Source organism: Lissotriton helveticus, chromosome 3_1, assembly GCF_964261635.1.
Source record: "Lissotriton helveticus chromosome 3_1, aLisHel1.1, whole genome shotgun sequence".
Taxonomy (NCBI): domain Eukaryota; kingdom Metazoa; phylum Chordata; class Amphibia; order Caudata; family Salamandridae; genus Lissotriton; species Lissotriton helveticus.
In genome coordinates, this window is record NC_136061.1 from 973,758,561 (window position 1) to 973,772,924 (window position 14,364).

The following is a 14,364-nucleotide window of genomic DNA, read 5'->3' on the forward strand; positions in this document are numbered from 1 at the left end:
AGCTCGGTTTAACATGTGTAGACACTCAATTTGATTATTTTTTTTAATAACAGAATGCAAATACTGTTGGGGTTGTGGCTGGTGCAATCATAGGCATGGTTTAAAAAAAGTAACATTTTGAATGAATGGGGTTTATATGGGGTTAGGTGAGTACATCTCCATATCTTTATGTACAATTAAAAGTTGCCCGAGGGTGTTGGTTTACACCATAGTTGCTTGCAGCACAGAAAGAGATAGGCTCTCGGTTTACATTTAAAAACTTGTTTTCATGTCACAGTAGGATTAGAAGACTTCCACAGGCAGCATCCTTGTGTGCAAAGCTGATATCCATAACACTACAGAAAACAACATCCAAAATAACCCTTGGGGATCTCCCTTTATTAGTATGAAATTCCTCAACCACCAGAGGTGGTATGCTTCATCATTGGGATTCTCCACGTGAGGGGAAAACCTAGTCCAGCCATGGGCTACAATTCCCTCGCTGAGAGGGAGGAGCTCAGGTATGTTTTTATTCCTAATCTTGGATGTAGTAAAACTAGCTACCAGGTACATAATGAAACAAAGCTGATATCCCCCTGTGGTTTCAGCTTCTTCAGGGACCAAATATAGCAAAGGCCTCCCTCTCAATGGCACTCCAATGCTGCTCCACGGGGTGTAACCTTCAGCCTGTAAAAGAAAGAGGTTGGTCTTGTCCATCATCATCGGTCTGGAATAGGACTGCTCCTATCCCTAGCTCAGAGGCATCAGTCTGCACAATTAACTGATTGGAGTAATCAGGAGGCTTGAGAATAGGCACTGAGCACATTGCCTCTTTTAGGGTGTTGTTAGAAATGGGGATCTCTAGTTGGCAGAGGTAGGTACCTTTGTCCAAATAGGGACCCTGGCTTCTAGTCAGGTTAAGGGGGATACACACTCTAGATAACCCTTGCTCACCCCCTTGATAGCTTGGCTTGAGCAGACCGGCTTAACCCAAAGGCAATGTGTAAAGTATTTGTACCAACACTCACAGTAACACAGAGATAACATCACAAACTGACACCACACCAGTTTAGATAAATAAAGTATCTTTATCTAAACTTTAACCAGACCAAAACGACAAAAATCCAACATACAATTATTACGAAAAATGACTTTCAAAAGCTTTTAGCAACTGAGTCCATAGAAAAGCAAAGAGATGCGTTGATTCCTGAGACCTTTGTGGATGCGATGCGACAGTTCCGCTGGACACAGGGGAGCGGTGTGTCGGGTCCGGTCTGTAGGGGGAAGCGATGCGTCGATTCTTAGAAGACTCCGATCCGCGGGTGATGCGTCAGGGAAAACTTGCCACACAGGGACGATGCGTGGAAATCTGGGATGCGTCGGCGAACGATGCAGCGGCGCCGAGTGGCTCTGCGTCAGTTTCTTCAGCCGCGAGCCTTGGATGTGATGATTCTTGCAGCAGCGACAGGCACTGCGTCGGTTTTAGCAGCGGTGCGGCGGTGCAGGGAGATTCTTCTTTCACCATGACGTTGCGTCTGAAAAACTGTTGCAAGAAGGGCAATGCATCGATTTTCTTGTTGCGTTGCTTTCCAGCTCCGAGCAGCAGAAACAACCTCCAGAGGCCCACACAGCCACAGGCACTCCTGGCTGGTCAGAACTCCCAGCAAGGAAGTTCAGGGGCGCTCGGGGTGAAGTCTTTGTGTTCCTGAGACTTCAAAACAGGAGGCAAGCTCCACTCAAGCCCTTGGAGACGTTCCTCAAGCCGGGGACACAGCACACAGCAAAGTCCTTCTCCTTTCCTTGACAGAAACAGCAGCTGCAGGCCAACACAGCAAGGGCAGTACTTCTCCTCAGTTTCTCCAGCTCTTCTCCTTGGCAAAGGTTCCTCTTGATTCCAGACGTAGTCTAAAGTTCAGGGGTGTCAGGTCTAATACTTATACCCCAAAATGTCTTTGTTCTCTTTGTGCAAGGGTCTCTGAGCCCAGTCCAAACCAGTTCTGTCTACTCTTGTGCAGTTGCCTGGCAGGAGGTAGAGACAGCATTGTGTAAGGCAGATGGGCCCTATTCAGGTGCAAGGGAAATCTGTCACCACTCTAAATGCAGACCGGGCCTACTCAGGTGCTAGTGAGAACTCCTCCCCCTACTCTGAATGCAGCTCCTGACTATTCAGCCCAGCCTTGACTCATTCAGGAAAGGCAGGACACACATCATCCCAACCCCACCCCCAGGCTGTCTGAGAGAATGCACCTTCCCAGCCCCTGTCACTCCAAAACCAGACAGTCAATGCACAAACAGGCAGAGGCACACAGAATGGTTAAACAAGAAAATGGCTACTTTCTAAAAGTGGCATTTTCAAACACACAATTTAAAAACCATCTTTAGTAAAAGATGTGTTATTAAATTCTGAGTTCAAAGAGCCTAAACATTATTTTTCTATCTTATCCCTATGGGAAGATATGCTTATAAAATGTTACAAAGCATTCCCCATTCTGTCCTATGGGGCAAGATAGCATTTCAATGGTGAGAAACAAAATTGGCAGTATTTCACTATCAGGACAGTTACACACATCAGTACATGTCCTACCTTTTATATACACTGCACCCTGCCCAGGGGGTTACCTTGGGCCTACCATAGGGGTGTCCTATATGTAAGAAAAGGGAAGGTTAGGGCCTGGCAAGTGGGTGCACTTGCCAAGTCGACATGGCAGTTAACAACTGCACACAGACATGTAAGTGGCAGGTCTGAGTTACCTTTTTAGAGCTACTCATGTGGGTGGCACAATCACTGCTGCAGGCGCACTATTAGTATTTGATTTACCAGCCCCGGAACACCCAGTGCACTTTACGTGGGACTGACCAGTAAATCAAAATTTGCCAATCAGGGAGAACCAATCATAATAACAATTTACACAGAGAGCATAAGCACTTTAGCATTGGTAAAGTGCCCAGAGTCCTAAAAACAACAGGTCAGTAAAAAATAGGAGGAAGAAGCAAATATTTGGGGATAACCATGCAAAAAGTGCCAAGTCCAACACAACCCCCTTCCAGCCTAAAGCCAGGGTAGGTCAATCCATACCTCGATGGTCTTTCCTGCTTGAGGTGATAGAACATGGAACCTGGCCCGCAACAGCAGGTGTCTATTACCGTTCTATGCCTTCCTGAACCTAGTTGGATCCCTCTATCCATACTCTCAGAGCCCACTAAGCTAACCCATTGGGATCCCTTATCCTCCCCTGTGGACCCCATCTGTGCAGCGCCTAAACTTACTTTGCTCACAGATGTGTCCCAACAGGCAGACAGTAGCCACATGGCCAACACAGTGGTGTGGCCCAGTCCACCCCCGGTTGTGACTCCTGTCCCCCTCCCAGGGGCATCTCTGTCCACCAGGACAGCAAGCCACAGTGGCCACTGACAACTGTCAGAGATGAGAGCCAGGTCTCATGCCTTTCAGGCCTCTCTAACCTTTGTGGCATCAGAAAGTGGAGGGCTGTAGCCCCAGGTGCCTGGCACCTTTTGTCCACTCTCCCTCCTGCCAAGTAAGGTATGGCATCCTGACACGGGCCCACCAGCCCAGGGTCTGTACAATGCGGCTGGACAGGAGAGTGGGGTGGGCTCTCCCACACCCTGTTCCTCTCCCCGGGGCTCTGCAATCCCCCTCGATTCCAGAATTGTCAGGGCACCTGTGGCAGGTGTTCTGCACAATTCTCTCACCAGTTCAGGGGTGCTCGCCTGCAACTGGTACACCAGCCCAGGGTCTGTACCCTGCGGCTAGACAAAGGGCTGGGGTGGGCTCTCCCACAGCCGGTCCTTCTCCCTGGGGCTCTGCACCCTCCCACCTGGAGCAGTACCCCCAAAGGACAAACTGGTAGGGGCAATGTTAGCAGTCACCCCTTCCTCCAGGTCAGGGGGACACCTTGAACCTGGTCCTCCAACACAGGGTCTATACCCTTAGGCTGGACCTGTGCCTCGCAACTCAGGAATTCCAGGGGAGTACACGACCCCCCCCCCCAAGGAAAACACACTCCTCATGAGTTGAGCGAGAGTCCACCTGGTGCAGGTCTCCAGCCTCCTGTCCATCTGACAGAGTATGAAGACCCCCCCAGGCCAGAAGTGGTCTTACTAGGGTCAGTCCTGGGGTGCTCTGACCTCAGAGCTGGCAACCCCATACCCACTGATCCTTCCCCTGGGGAATTCACCCCTCACCCTTTTCTCTGGACTCATGCACCCTCCCCACTGAAGGAGTGCTGCCAGACACCAGAACTGGTGGGATGTTTGTTACAGCAGTCCCCCCCCCAGGTCACCTGACACTTTGGGATCTCCCTCAGGGGATGGCCTCTCGGCACAGACTAGGCCCCCCTCCTGGTGTTCGCTCCATGAACCAACCAGGCCCTGGGACTGGGAATGGGTTTCAGGCACCTTGGGACAGAGCTCACTCCCACTCCTTCTCCTCTGAGACAGGACGTGGGACCCTACACCCTCCCACTACACTGGAACCTATCTGGGATACTTTATTTTTATTTATTTATTTATTTTTAAAGTTTTGTATAGCGCTAGCTAGACCCGTAGGTATCAGGGCGCTTCACATACATATTGTGGAAAGCCGAAGGGCCTTACATTACCTAGAAGGCTGACAGTAAGTAAGCAAACCACGGATAAAGAATACAGTATGAACAATACAGGATCACTCTCAAAAGCTTTACCAGACCCTCAGTAATCCACCAAAAGGTCTACCTCCAGTGCAAGCTCCCTGGGGTCAGAGAACCCACACTCCACCAGTTGTTGGCATCGCTCTGGAAAACAGGGACTTAAAATATGCTGGCCAACAATTGAATCCCACAGCCCCACACAATTGTTGACCAAGCTACTCATTGCCTCACCATCCAGTGGCTCACACTAGTACCTCGCATCACCCTCCTGAGACTGGCAAAACAGTGTCTGACTGTTCCCGTCACTCAACCCACACTCTTCTGGGCGGTCTCCATACTCACATACCAAGGCTTCTACCATGGGGGAACCCCTCTCCCTGTACCTCTCAGTAGAGTGTCCCTCCTACCACCAGGAATATGAACCCCTGTGCCAGTTCCCCAATCTACCTTAGGGAGACTGCATAACATAACACTGAACCCATTGGTGTATGTCAACCCCCTCCTTCAAGTCAGGCACCACATACCTGGGTGTGTGTACACTACTCTCTCAGCAATCGACACTACATTTTTGCTGCCACCATCTGAGTTGGACTCCACCTCCAATCCAGCCAAGCTCACTTCATAAGCTAAACACTTTTCCTTTGTCTTAACTAAGACACTGATGGCCTCAAGCCTCTCGAGCTCCATATCAAGCTCTCTCATTCTCAATTCATGTGCCAAAAGCAACTTCCTTTCTTCAAATGCACTAGCGTTCTTGCTCTCCTCTGCCTTTAGTCTCATGACCTCCAATTCATGATCTCTGGCCCTTTGTCTTTCTTCCAAATCCTCTGGAGAAAAATTCCTGAATAAATGATTGCTGTCAGCCCTAGAGGCTGCTCTCCCAACAGGCCAATCCTGGGATCTGAAACGGCCTTCTGGCACACCCCCATCCACATCTGCATCAACTGTCTCCCACCAGGTCCCTAAGGCCTTCTGTAGCTCCTCTTTCCTAGAGTTGCTCCTCATGGGACAACCAAAGCTCATGCAGAACTGCTTGAGTTGCTCTACTTTGTAACTACTTAACATTTCAATGTCAAACTCCAATTCTGCAGCCTCACTTGCTGGTTTACTACTCAGAGACATGGTGCCTGGATACTCATGGGTCAGATAAAAAAATAAAGCAAAAATAAAACAGTATGGGGTTGCGTAGTGGTCTACGCTAAACTAGTGATGTACACCGATCACTGTGGGTCAAGTACAAATAAAAGTTCAAATCCTCACCCCTGACCACCAATGTTAGAAATGGGGGTCTCTAGTTGGCAAATAGGGACCCTTGCTACTAGTCAGGATAAGGGGAATACACACTCTAGATAACCCCAGCTCACCCCCTTGGTAGCTTGGCACGAGCAGACAGGCTTATCGCAAAGGCAATGTGTAGTAAAGTATTTGTACCAACACTCACAGTAACACAGTGATGACATCACAAACACCACACTTTTTTTTAGAAAAATAAAGTAGCATATGCACTTTAGCAGTGGTAAAGTGCCCAGAGTCCTAAAACCAACAGCAACAGGTCAGGAAAAAATAGGAGGAAGAAGCCAAATGTTTGGGGATAACCCTGAAAAAAGGGCCAAGTCCAACAGGTGTCAAAAGTCTTTTGGCAGCCAACTGTCCAGTTCAGTTTCTTGGGCATCTTGTTAGAGGTGAGTTCTGTGAGGGCTGGTCACAATGGATCCATACCCCCTCACAAACCTCCTATAATACCCAGTCAAACCAAGGAATGCCCCGACTTGGGTCTGGGTGGTTGGAGCTTCCCAATCCAGAATGGTCTGGATTTTGAGTTGTAGTAGTTGGACTTAGCCTCCACCTACAAAGTGGTCCAAGTACACAACGGTTCCCAGCCATATCTGGCACTTGGATGCCTTGATGGTTGGGCATGCTGCTTGCAGGGCCTGTAAAACCTTCTCCAGGTAGCCATAGGGATACTTCTAGGAAGAGCTTGACACAGCAATATCATCAAGATAAGCTGCACTAAAGTCTTCCAACCGAGCAAAGACTTTAGTTATCAACCTATGGAAGGTGGCAGAGGCATTCTTTAGACCAAAGGGCATCACAGTAAACTAGAAGTGCCCATCAGGTGTGGAGAGTGTTGTATTTTCTTTTGCTCCCGGGGCCATGCCAATTTGCCAGTAACCTGCAGTTCAGTCAAAGGTACTTAAGTATTTTGCAGCGCCTAGCATCTATCAGTTCATCAGCTCTGGGGATGGGGTGTGCATCTGTCTTGGTGACAGCACTGAAGCCTCAGAAATAAGAAAGAGAGAAATTAGGTTTTGTGTGGACTACTGGTCCACACAAAACCTAATTTCCCTCTTTCCACCCTGTGGATGAGGTTTAAGGACTAGGGACTCTCAGAAGACTCAATGACCTCTTAACTCCAGCAGCTTGCTGATCTCAGCATTGATGCTTTTATTGACTTGGTCAGACTGGCGATAGATTTTGGTTTTGACAGGCAAGCTGTTTCCCACTCCTGTCAAAAAAGCTAAAAACTTGGGAGTCTGGATAGATAACAAACTTAGCCTCAAGAATCAGGTGAATGCAGTAGTCTCTTCCACCTCTTACATCCTAAGAGCATGTAAGAAAATCCTTCCAATCCTGCCCGAAGAGAGGCATCAGCAAATCATCAGGGCTGTTGTAATGTACAGACTGGATTATTGCAACAGCTTATACGTCAATATCCAGGAAGGACTAATGAACAAATTACAACTCCTGCAGGACGCAGTAGCCAGGTTGCTGACGGGCACTCCCAAACACGTCTCAATTTCAACAGAAATCAGGAAGCTCCGCTGGCTGCCAGTGCGAAAACGGGTACTATTCAAGGCCCTGTGTATAGTACACAAAGCACTTCACAAAACTGGGCCCAATCATCTCAAAAGGCAATTCCAATGGTACAAACCAACTAGATGCTTGCGCTCTTCAGATGCTAAATTGGTGGCGGTACCATTTGCAAAAAAAGCAAACTGGGTGGGAAAAGCTTTGTGGCAGGGGCTGCCACGGCATGGAATGCCCTCCCAATGCATCTTAGAGCCTTGCCTAGCCTACTGGCATTTAGAAAGGCTCTGAAAACTTGGCTCTTCGACAGCTAGGCTCAATTTCTGATTTATCTCCCCTTTCTCGCCTTTCTGACCCAGGCAGGACTTCATGCAGCGCCAGGACACCTCCCGGTAACAGTTTGCGCTTTAGAAATGTCATTAACATTAACATTTCCAGTGTCCACATCATTGGTACAGCAGGGAGTCTCACCAGGGGTCAAGGAAAAGAGTTTGCAGACAGGTTCTGCATCAGTATGCACATCAGCCTGCTGTTGGGCAGAGAGGGTGTCTGAATAGACAACTCCATCTACTGACCCATCCATCTATTGAGAGGAGCTCAAGGAAAGGTTAACTGTCTGTCTCCTGGTCCTCACCAGTGACCATCATCATGGTTACATCAGCCCTGTCACAATAGAGTTTTAGGCGGTTCACATGTTTCACCCTTTTGGCGGACCTGCTAGTGCCCAGGTCTACCAAGTAGGTGACATCACTCTTTTTCTCTAGGATAGGGTAAGGGCCACTCCATTTGTTCTGGAAAGCTCTTGGTGCCACTGGCTCTAAAACCCACACCTGTTGCCCTGGTTGGAATTCTACCAGTGCAGCCTTTTGGTCATACCAGAGCATCTGGACCCCCTGGCTGGCGCCAAGATTCTTGGTTGCTTTCTGCATGTACTCTGCCACCCTGTAACAAAGGTCTGGTACTTAGTCCACCACATATTGTTTTGATACATGATGGGGTTTCTCCCATCCTTCCCTCACAAGAGAGAGTGGTCCCCTTACAGGGTGGCCAAACAGAAGTTCAAAGGGTAAAATCTCTACTCTCTTCTGAGGCACATCTCTGAGGGCTAAAAGAATGCAGGGCAACAGAACATCTCATCTCCTTTTCATATTACGTAATGATAAATTTAAAACAACGCACCCACGCATTGCCCATGAGCATCTTGTTGCTCTCATGACCCTAAAATGCTGGTCACAGCGGTGGCGGTACCTACACCTCTGACACTGGGTCTCTCCCAGCCCACCGAATGGACATAATCCGGCACACCTCTCATACCTCTCACACACTTCGAGAAATGTCTCTTTTAGACATAATGAATCTTGTTAATAGAGGCATTATAACATTTGCAATGTGTGCCTACCGCCTACTTTATGGAAAACAGCATAATGCAATATCTGACACATTATTGATATTAAAAAATGAAGTGTCTGACACATTATTGATTTTAAAATTGAAGTGTGTAGGTCTTCGGCCGTGGGCCTCTGTGACGTCCGGAGGGTGTGGAACCCCCGTAGGGAGCAATACACCAACACATCGGCTGCTCACCATACCCACTCCCGTATAGACCTTGTTCTAATGCCCGCCACGGACTGCCAGCTGGTGTCTGGGGCCGATATATTGCCCAGAGGGATCTCCGACCATTCCCCTATCTCTCTCCACATTGGGTCCTCCGCTGCGGGCCCAAGGGCGACCTGGCGGTTGAACACATGGTTCCTGCAGGACTCTGCGCTGGTGGAATCCCTCGGGCAGGAATTACATCACTACTTCTCCATTAATATGGGCTCGGTCCCTTCACCGGGGACGTAATGCGAGGCCGGTAAGGCGGTCGTTCGGGGTGTGGCCAGAGGATTGGTCCACGTGAAACCCATGGAACAGGCCGCCCAGCTTGTGCAGTTGGAGACATGGGCCGTGCAGCTGGAACGTGTCCAACTGACCAACGGTAGCGATGACTCCTCTAGACAACTAGCATTGGTCCGTGAAGAGATTCAGCGGATCTCCCTGGAGTCCGCTAAAATGCTCTCGTGCTCCTCGGTGGCACGTATTTATGGATGGGGGACTAAAATAGCAAACTTCTCCACAACCTAGCGTCCTACCCCAGAGCTAACCGTATCATCCCGGAGATTCGGATGGTCACAGGGTCTCGCCAGGTGACGTCATCGGCCATTGCGCAAACTTTTGCGAGCTATTATGCGGCCTTATACACCGTTCGCCCTCCCTGTGCCTCCCTGGCTAGTTTGCTGGAGGAAACCGGTACCCAGCTGCCATGTCTCCCCCAGGAGACCGCTGATACATTGGATCACCCTTTCACCCCGGAAGAAATTCACGGGGCAATTTCTCTGTTGAATCCAGGCAGGACGCCCAGACCCGACGGGTTCCCCCAGGAGTATTACGCCGCCTTCCGAGATTACCTGGTTCCCCATTTGATGGATCTCTTCCACCGTGTGGTTGAGGAGGGGTACTTCTTGTCTGAATCCGATGTGGCTACCATTGGGGTCAGGACCCTCTCATCCGGGGTTGGGCTTGGGACCTGAGCCAGGTCGATAAGATAGCTCTCTATGAGGACGACGTTCTGCTTTACCTGGCGGATCCAGACCGCTCCGGCCCTAGAAGCCTGGAGGCTCTCTCTGCGTTTGAGCGGGTCTCGGGGCTCCGACTTAACCTGGCGAAATCAACCTTGGTCCCTCTGCACCCCTCTCGGGCGTGTTTTGATTGGCAGGCGGTGATTCCCCTCCGGAGGCAATCATTCAAATACCTGGGTGTGTGGGTCACCCTCCTGCCCGAGCTTGAATGGGCCCTGAATGTCGCACCCCTGGTCGCTCGGATGAAGGCAGACCTCAAGAACGGATGTATGACGTTACAACGCGATATATTACAACGCACTCCGTTACAACGCATTTTTTACAACGCAGGATCCATTACATCGCATGCCTTTACAACGCATGACATTACATAGCAGATGCTATTACAACGCATGCCATTACAATGTAAGTATAGGTAAGTATATATTTTTTTTTAAATGTAAGTAATTTAAATTTAATTAATTAAATAAATTAAATTGTTTTTAAATAATTATTTAGTACATATATTACTTTAAGTTTATTTTTAAAAGAACTTTTAATAATAAAGAACTATTTTTAATAAATAATAAAATTATTAAAATTAATTTTTTAAATTAAAATAAAAGATTGTATTTTAAAACTAAACCCTAAAAAAAACCTGTACCCCAAAACCCAAACCCAGCCCTGAACCATAAAAATACCCCTGTACCCCAAAACCCAAACCCAGCCCTGAATCCTAAAAATACCCCTGTACCCCAAAACCCAAACCCAACCCTGAAATCTAAAAATACCCCTGTACCCCAAAACCCAAACCCAGCCCTGAAACCTAAAAATACCCCTGTACCCCAAAACACAAACCCAGGCTTGAAACCTAAAAATACCCCTGTACCCCAAAACACAAACCCAAACCTGAAACCTAAAAATACCCCTGTACCCCAAAACCCAAACCTGAAACCTAAAAATACCCCTGTACCCCAAAACCCAAACCCAACCCTGAAACCTAAAAATACCCCTGTACCCCAAAACCCAAACCCAACCCTGAAACCTAAAAATACCCCTGTACCCCAAAACCCAAACCCAACCCTGAAAACTAAAAATACCCTTGTACCCGAAAACCCAAACCCAACCCTGAAACCTAAAAATACCCCTGTACCCCAAAACCCAAACCCAACCCTGAAACCTAAAAATACCCCTGTACCCCAAAACCCAAACCCAACCCTGAAACCAAAAAATACCCCTGTACCCCAAAACCCAAACCCAACCCTGAAACCTAAAAATACCCCGGCACCCCAAAACCCAATCCTATATAAAAAAACAAATTAATATATTTATTTTTAATATTAAATAAAATAATTAAATAATGTTAAATAAAATATAAAATAAAATTATATACTTACCTATACTTACGATGTAATGGCATGCGTTGTAATAGCATCTGCTATGTAATGTCATGCGTTGTAAAGGCATGCGATGTAATGGATCCAGCGTTGTAAAAGTTGCGTTGTAATAGAAGTGCGTTGTAAAAGTTGCGATGTAACGGCTGTTTCCCCTCAACCCACTGGGTAGGAGTGCGCTTTTTAAAATGATGATCCTCCCCCGCTTTCTTTACATTTTGAAGAATATCACTTTCTACCTCCCAGGTAGCTGGTTTCGGGAACTGGACGGCGCACTCACCCGGTTTCTGTGGGGGGTGGGCGGTCGCGAATGTCCCTGGCACACTGTCGTATTCCCCCCTTTGACGGAGGTATGGGGGTTACTAATCTCCACCTCTACTACTTGGCCACGAGACTCATTGTGATCCACAATTGCTTTGCGGGCGGCTGGTCCGACCCAGCTTACCGGGTGGAGCTCAGAACAATAGACTTCGCACAGATCCAGGGGTTCTTATACGGCTGCCCAGTGCCAGGGGCCCTGCCCCCAGTCACTAGGACGGTGCTCGTGGCCTGGCGTACAGGCCTCCGTCATGTGCAATTGGACCGGATGCTCACTAGACAGACGCCGTTGTGGAATGGGGTTTGGCTGAGGGAGGTCTCGTCCTTGGGGGGGTTTTGCAGCTGGGATCTTGTGGGGGTCTCGCTGCTTGGGGACGTGTGGGTGGGAGACCACATTCAATCCTTTGCTGACCTACAACAATGTCATGCCCTTCTTCATTCTCAATTCTATAAATACCTACAACTCCGACATGCTCTCCGCGCACACATTCCAGCCTCCACCTCTCTCCCAGAATTCAGCCCCCTGGAGGCTCAGGTGATGAAAGGGAACCTGGGGAGGGGGAGAGGGGGTGTCCCGAATATACCGGTCACTGGTGAACAACGGTCCTGCATCACTGGACCAACTTCGGGAGCGCTGGGAGGGTCCTCTAGAAGAGGCGGACTGGCGGGACGCCCTTATAGCACCTAAAACCCTGACTACATCCTCTAGGTTACGCCTGGTCCAACTTTACTACCTCCACGCGGCGTAACTCACCCCGGCACGTCTCTTCCGAGCCGGCATGAGATCCTCCCCGGCATGTGCGTGCTGCGCTTCTACTCCAGCAGATTTCTACCACATGGTGTGGCAATGCCCGGCCCTGGCGCCGTTCTGGAAGGGGGTGGAACTCGAGCTCATGCAGGCCCTGGGGTGGGAGGTTCCCCATGAACCGTGCCGCTTGCTGTTGGGGGTGTTAGATGGCCTGGATGACTCCAGGGCAGACAAGCGTTTCCTGGCGGTGGCGAAAAGAGACATAGATGCCCTCTGGTCCCAGACGGCGGCACCAACTGTGTGGAAATGGAGGAGGGGGGTGGATTGGTGTGATGTACAGGAGGAGTCTCTCTTTGAGGTCCGGGGTTGCCCAGAATTATTCTGTAAAGTGTGGGGCAAATGGTTCGGTTTATTACCAGTGTGAAGACCCAAGTCTTATTGTACAGTTGCATTGTCTGGGGATTACCACACCCACTCAGGGGGGGCCACCTTTACCTTTGTCGATTGTCTATGAGGAGATGTGTTTTAACTGTGATGCTTGATTTGCTACCAATGAATTTGATTGTTCTTAAACATTTTAATAAAATTGATTATCAAAAAAAAAATTGAAGTGTGCAAAGTGAGTTGACTTGAATTGTGGAAACTGGGAATTTGTCAAAAACAACAAAGTTTACTAATTGGGAAATTCTGGAAATCTACAATATGTGCTTCCAGGGACCCTTTGGAGGCTTCTTAAGTTATTTTAATCCAGATGCAATTATTTTGCAGTGCAATGTTCTCCATGGGTCACTAGGGAGGTTGGCAAGAGTTCATCCTAGGAGCTTTTGGTAGCTTGCAGGGTAGAGTTTGCTATCATATGCATCATTAAAAAGTGTATCTGGTAGATTGTACAAACATCGTTTATGGCTCCTGGTTACTAACAGTTTGCAAGTACTTGGTCTATTTAGCTGCAGAGGCTTTTCCACCGCCAGTGCTGAGCCTATGTTTTGATTTTAGTGGCACTTCATGCTTAGACCTTCCTTACTTTTCTCCCACAAAAGGAACCCATGCCAAATTTATGTTCTATTTCCCACATCTTGGGGATTCTAAAGTTACCCAGGGTTATCTGGATTAAACCAAGAAAATAGCCAAAATGTTTTTGTTGGAAAAATGGGAAAGAGTCCTGTGCACGAAAGCTTATGATTTTTTTTACCCTAAAATTGGCATCAACAAAAGGTTTGGTGTGCAAGATAGCCACCTTCCAAGCTTTCAAAACCAAGCAGGGTTGTAAAAGAAAATCTTAATTTTTCTAACCAGTTAGTACATTTTTCTAACTGGTAGTTATTTTTCCTATAATTTGTGGTATCAATCATCTAAAGTTTGTGATGGAAACAGGAGTGAAACCCAAAGGGGACCTTGAAAAGCTATACATTTCTGAAAACTAGACAAAATTCCAAAATCAGAAAGAGGTCATTTGAGTAGATTGCTCGTGGTTTTTTAAAAGAAACTAATCGTTGAAATTTTTAAAAAAATGAAAATAAGTCAGAAAAAAAGAGCAACTGTTTTTCATCTGATGGCCTATTTACTAAAGTAAAACATCATTACATCTTTTAGAGTCTTCTGGTCAGATGGATATATAATGTCTGCTGCTATCCAAAAAAGTACAATACCTACTTCCAACAACTGAGCTGCAACTTGTGACAATTTTTCATTGTGTACTGAACATGCAGGAATTCATATGGTAAAATCTATTACACAAAAAACCGGCATGAAGGTAGTCTATGTATTTTTTAAACGTCTACAAGATACAGAATTTAAGAAAGTTGGGTACATGTACACCTCTTAATTTGGTGTTACCCATACTATCATATGATCCAGAGGGCATTTTGGGTAAT